This window comes from Arachis duranensis, chromosome 5 (assembly GCF_000817695.3).
Source record: "Arachis duranensis cultivar V14167 chromosome 5, aradu.V14167.gnm2.J7QH, whole genome shotgun sequence".
NCBI classification, from domain to species: Eukaryota; Viridiplantae; Streptophyta; class Magnoliopsida; order Fabales; family Fabaceae; genus Arachis; species Arachis duranensis.
In genome coordinates, this window is record NC_029776.3 from 75,574,523 (window position 1) to 75,581,256 (window position 6,734).

The window sequence follows — 6,734 nt, forward strand, 5'->3', positions numbered from 1 at the left end:
GTATCTAAATCCTAATTGTGAATTCTTTGCATGTAATATCTGTGTTTGAGACAAATGATTCTAGTGGTGGTTGGGAGGTTTGGAGGAGTTGGAAAGGGGAGTATTAGATAGAATGAAGATCCTTAGTTAGTTATTTAATTTATTCTTGGTTTAGTTACGGTATAAGATTAAATTATATGTCAGAAGTTCTAGGATCGCCTACGGCTTTTCCAAGACATTATATGTTAGAGATATGGGCACTGTTACCATGTTAAGAGCCTCTGGTTCTCACCCCATACATATTTTGTGATTTTCAGATGCAGGACATGAGGCACCTTGCTGAGACATTCTGGGAGATTCTTACAGCGAAGATCTTTTGCATTTTGGGACTTTACTTTTGATTATGTTGTTTATAAGTAGATACTTATTATCTCCACTATTTATGTATATGATGTTTTATCCCTCTTAGAGGAAGCTTTGGAGAATTAGGTTATGAAAACTGTATTTTTGGCAGATTTGGGGACTCTCATGTATATATGTATATATGCTTATATGCTCTGGTGGGTTAATCTTCGTGAGTCGAGTCAGAAGCTTTGTTTTTTGTATCTTGGAACTCTCTTTCATTATGTGTGTGTGTGTGTGTGTGTGTGTGTGTGTGTGTGTGTGTGTGTATTTATGCTTAGCTTACTCTTATCCTTTTCAGTTACGTTTATCATCTACGTGAGTGTTGTGCTTTTCGATTTAACGCTTTTGCTTTAATTTTTCTTGAAAGGCTCCTAGATGAAACTTCTTTCAACTATATTTATATATATAATTTTACTTTTAGAGGTCGTAATACCTCACCACCTCTGTCTTATGACTTAAGCATAAGATTCACTATGGCAGGGTGTTACAGTTTACATGCAATGCATTTAGCTCAAAACTATTCAACATCTTTACGCATGTGGGGCCTAAAATGTTTAGTTAAAACAGGGGAGAGAGAATGGATAAGAGTGAGTAAATGGTGAAGTGGTTGGTGGTTGGGTGATATCCATTGGCCAAAAATTTCAAAATTCAAATCAGCATGCTGCCTCCCCCCTGGGCGTTGAAGGCGTTGAACGCCAGCAGGGGGATCCCTTTTTTTTTGAATTTCTGGCGTTCAACGCCAAGAATGGGCATTGAACGCCCTAAGGGGACCAAAAATTGGTCTTGGTTGGCTCCCATTTGGACGTTTAACGTCTAGCCTTGCACTCCCCCCTGGGCACTGAATGCCAGACTGGCATTCAACGCCAGTAGGAGGCATTCTCCAGGGTGTCCTATTTTTCTTGCTATGATTTTTTGTTTCTGTTCTAGGTGCTATACATGATCACAAACATTAGAAAAATGAGGAAAAATATGAAAAAATAAGTAGAAAATAACTTAATATGAAATCAAACTCAAATAAACGAAAATAAAACAAAAGAAAGTGAAAGTAAACTATAGGATACGTTTGGTTCGGTTGCCTCGCAACAAGCACTTCTTTACCGTCATTAGCTCGACGGACAGCTCCTTTACAGAGGTTCATAGGGATCAGATCATCACCCCTCATGGTGAACTTCCTCCCTGTGCTCTCATGAATTAGTTCAACATGTTCCAGATACAAGATCTGATTCACAGTGTATGGTATGACTGGACTTCTTGTGAAGACTACCTTCATGCCAGGTGAGAAGTCTTTAATAGGAATTTTCTTGTTCCTCCAGCCTTTGGATACTTTCTTCTTGAGGCCTTCTCCCTTAATGGTGGGTGGTGAATGTCCAACACCAAACTTAGGTTTGATGTCCGGGGGCTCTGTATGGCTTTCCACTGAGAGAGAAGGTTGAAAAACTAAGTGTTGTATGCTAGTACCTCATTTATTCGAGAGAGTCTGAGGTTTAGGAATTTTGAACAACAAATGGTCCTCATGTATTCTCAGGACTAGCTCTTCTCTCTCTACATAAATCAAGGTTCTCCCAGTCGCTAGGAATGACCTTCCTAGGATGATGGAGTCATCATTTCCTTCTCTAGTATCAAGTATCACGAAGTCTGCAGGGAGGTTCAACCTTTACAAGGACGTTTTTCACCAATCCAATACGTTCTTGTGGGCTGCACCTCTTGGATCCCCAGCTTCTTCATCACAGAGAGAGGCATCAGATTTATGCTTGATCCAAGGTCGCATAGTGCCTTCACAAATGTAATGGTCCCTATAGTGCAAGGAATCAGGAAGCTTCCGAGATTTGGTAATTTCTGAGGTAGCTTCTTTTGCGCTAGTGCATTGCACTCCTTGGTCAACACCACTGTTTCATCTCCCCACAGGGCCTTTTTCTCAGAAATATACTTTTTAGGCAGGCCATATAGGGGGCTTCTTCTCCAACACCTCAGTAAAAGGAATATTGACTTGTAACTTCTTGTGGATTGCCAAGAATTGAGCAGTTTGCTCATCCTCAGTCTCCTTTTGCATGTTTAGAGGGTGTTGTGCTTCAAGCTCCTTCATCATTACTGGGGCATGTACTAGTGCACTCCTAGTATTCTCTTGAGCCTTTTTCTCCTTCGAATCCTCAATAACATCTTCCTCTATAGGCACGACCTCCTTGCCCTTGATGAGGATCTTACACTATTCCCTTGGATTTACCTTTGTGTTGCTTGGAAGAGTCTTGGGAGGTCTTTCAGGTATCCTACTCCTCAATTGACCCACTTGTATCTCCAAGTTTAGAATTGAGGACCTAGTCTCTTGCATAAAGCTCTGAGTACTCTTAGAGTGGTCAGAAACTATTGTGACTAAGTCAAAGAGGCTTTACTTAGGCATCTCCATCTACTGCGGAGAGGGTTAGAACTGTCCATTGTTAAACCTATTTTGATTTGTTCCACCCTGATTGTTGTTGAAGCCTTGTTGAGGCCTCTGCTGCTCCCTCCACCCGAAGTTAGGGTGATTCCTCTATCCCTGATTAAAAGTGTTTGCATAAGGATCATTATTCAGATTTCTAGAGAAGTTTCTCATGTAATTCACTTCTTCCATGGTAGTTAGGGTAGCATCACTAATGTCCCCTCAATAGGATGCATATTGAGTATTGACAGATGAAACTTGCATCACAGTTAAGTGTTGAGAGATCATACTTATGTGCTAGGACATGAGCTTGTTCTGCGCCAGAATCGCATCCAGTGTTTTTACTTCCATGACTCCTCTCTTCTGAGTGGTCCCAGTGTTCACAGGGTTCCTCTCAGAAGTGTACATGTACTTATTATTGGCAACCATCTCAATCAGCTCATTCGCCTCTTCAGGCATCTTCTTTATGTGTAGTGAACCACCTGGGGAGTGATCCAGTGACATCTTGGCCATCTCAGAGAGGCCATCATAAAAGATCTCTAGCCTGGTCCAAATTGAAATCATGCCGGGAGGGCATCTGCTGATCTACTGCTTGTATCTCTCCCAAGCCTCATAGAGGGACTCTCCCTCTTTCTGTCTGAAGGTTTGGACTTCTCAATCTAAGCTTACTCAGCTTCTAGGATGGAAAGAACTTGGTCAGAAATCTAGTGACCACCTTGTCCTATGTGTCCAAGCTCTCCTTGGGTTGAGAATCTAGCCATATCTTTGCTCTATCCTTTAGAGCAAAAGGAAAGAGCATGAGCTTATAAACCTCAGGTTTCACTCCATTCGTCTTAACACAATCACATATCTGTAGGAAGTCAAATATGAATTTGTTAGGATCCTCCTGCGGGAGTCCATGAAATTGACAGTTCTGTTGCACCAGAGTGACCAATTGAGGCTTGAGCTCAAAACTATTGGCACCAATGGCAGGTACAGATATACTGATAAACTGCTATTTTACAGTTTATTTTGTACTGAATTGAGTAATTTTTATCCCTTATTCTCACACATATTTATAGAATTCGCATATTTTACATTTTCCTTCCTAATTTTGTGTGATGATTGAAAACATGCTTCTTTGACCTTAAATTTGGTAATTTTAATCCTGTCTTGTTACCATTCAATGTTGTGATATGTTTGTTAAGTGTTTTCAGGGTTTATAGGGCAGGAATGACTTTGAGGATGGAAAGGAAGCAAGCAAAAGTTGAAGGAATACAAGAAATTGAAGGAATTGCTATGTTGTCAATCCTAACCTCTTCATACTAAATCAATCATAACTTGAGCTACAGAGATCCGAATGAGGCGGTTTCAGTTGCATGGGAAAGCGAACATCCGGGGCTTCAAAATGATATGCAATTTGCCATAGTTGCCTCGCAGTTATGTGACGCGCACACGTGGTATGACGCGTACACGTGACTGGTGCGGCAGACAAGCGACGCGTGACAAGGCGTTATGTGCTACAGATTTTAGAAAATACTGGGGGCGATTTCTAGGCTGGTTTTGGCCCATTTCCAATCCCAAAGATAGAAATTAGAGGCTGTAGAGTGGGGGAATCAATCAATTCATCATTCATTCACATAATTTTAGGTTTTAGATGTAGTTTCTAGAGAGAGATACTCTCTCCTATCTATAGGTTTTAGGGTTTCTCTTTGAATTTCTCCCTAGGTTCAGGTTCAATTTTGCTTTAATTTAGTTTTCTCTTACTTTTATTTGTTCAAGTACTTTAGTTCATCTTCCTCCATTATTATTTCCCTTTTTTGCCATTTTCATGTTTATGAGCTATTTTTACATTTGATTTTTTCTAATGCAATTTGTGTTTTCTATGTTTATTGTTGCTCTCTTTAATTGTTAGTCATTGATGCTTGCAATTGGTTGTTTAGATTTATTTTTCGTATTAGTTTTCTATGCTTTTATTTTATGCCTTCCAAGTGTTTGATAAAATGCTTGGTTGGGTTTTAAATTAGATTTTTATGTTCTTAACTTGGATTAATCAATTAGAGACCTTCGAGTTATCAAAACTCATTTACTATGAAACACTTAGTGTTCTAACCTTCTCTTTCTGTGCAGAGCTTTACTGAGCCCCCAAACATCAATTCTAAGTTTGGTGTTGGGCAGCCATCAATAAGCTCTAAGCACAAAGGTACCAAGAAGAAAGTACCTAAAGGCTGGAGGGACAAGAAAGTCCCAATTGAAGGCCTCTCACCTGGTATGAGAGTTGTCTTCACCAAGAAACCAGTCATGCCACATACAGTGAGTCGTGTCCTGTCTCTAGAGCATGTGGAGCTCATTCATGAGAAGACAAGGAGAAAGTTCACTGTAAGGGGTTAAACTCTGAGCCCATACTCACTTCCATAAGGAGCCAACCATCAAGTCAATGACGTTAAAGAAGCGTATATTGGGAGACAACCCAACCTTCATTAATTATCTATTATTTCTATTTCTTAATATTATTTTTTCAAGTTATTTTTAGGTTCATGATCATGTAAAGCAGTCAGAACAGAGACATAAATGCCAAAGCAATGAAAATAGAACACTCTAGATGGAGTGTTATTGAAAGTTGAACGCCAGCCAGAGAGTTCTGGCTGGGCGTTCAACGCCCCAAATGGACAGCATTGCTGGCGTTGAACGCCAGCCAGGGAGTAACACCTGGGCATTCAAACGCAAGTGCAGTGGGCAGGAAATCTGAATTTTCTAGCCTCTCAGGACCAGTGGGTCCTACAGCATCTTTACCTACCCCACTTACTTTCACACTTCCCCATACACAAATCTCTCATATACCACAAAACACCCCATGGCCGAGCTGTCTCTCTCCCTCTATCTTCTTCTACTTTCTTCTTCTCCTACTCTATTATTCTCTTTTCTTTATTTTTGCTCGAGGACAAGCAAAGTATTATGTTTGGTGTTGGAAAAGCATAGCTTTTTTTTCTTTCCATTCCCATTCATGGCACCCAATGTTGGAGAACCCTCTAGAAAGAGGAAAGGGAAGGCAGTAGCCGCCACCTCTGAATCTTGGGAGATGGATAGATTCATCACCAAAGCTCATCAAGACCACTTCTATGAAGTAGTGGTAAAGAAGAAAGTGATCCCTGAGGTCCCTTTCAAGCTCAAGAAGAATGAGTATTCGAAAATCCGAAGAAAGATCTGGAGAAGAGGTTGGGAAGTCCTAACCAATCCCATTCAAGATTTTAGGATTTTAATGGTGCAAGATTTCTATGCTAATGTATGGGTTATTAAAAACCATGACAGTAGTGTGAACCCAAATCCAAAGAACTGGGGTATCTTAGATTTCAGCCCAGAAAGTGTGAGGTTGGCGTTCAACTTGCCTCTTATGCAAGGAGATCTTCATCCTTACACTAGGAGTTAACTTTGATAAGAGATTGGATCAAGTACTCTCAAACATCTGTGTGGAAGGAGCATAGTGGAAAAGGGATTCCTAAGGCAAGCCCATTCAACTAAGAAGGCTTGACATAAAACCCATAGCTAGAGGATGGTTGGAATTCATCCAACGTTCCATCATTCGTACTAGCAATCGGTCACAAGTGACTGTTGACAGAGCTATCATGATTCATCGTATCATGATTGGGAGTGAGGTGGAAGTACATGAGGTGATTCCTCAAGAATTGTAGAAGATAGCTGAGAAGCCTTCCACCAATGCAAGGTTGGCATTCTCACACCTCATCTGTCATCTATGTAATTCAGCTGAAATTGTCATAGAAGGAGATATCTTCATTGAGGAAGATAAGCCCATCACTAAGAAGAGGATGGAGCAAACTAGAGAGCATTCATAAGAGCCTGTGCAACCACTTCAGCATGAGATCCCTGAGATGCCTCAAGGGATGTATTTTCTTTCTCAAAGCTATCAATGGCAAACTTCTCTTGGAGAACTAAGCACTAA

The 6,734-nt window shown here is 40.6% G+C and overlaps 1 non-coding gene across 1 annotated transcript; it reads left to right on the plus strand.

Moving 5' to 3' along the window:
- Positions 1-3,354: 3,354 nt before the first annotated feature.
- LOC127748002 (small nucleolar RNA R71) lies at positions 3,355-3,458 on the plus strand. Its single transcript, XR_008009945.1, has one exon. It is a non-coding gene; the product is annotated as a small nucleolar RNA R71 (small nucleolar RNA).
- Positions 3,459-6,734: the final 3,276 nt, after the last annotated feature.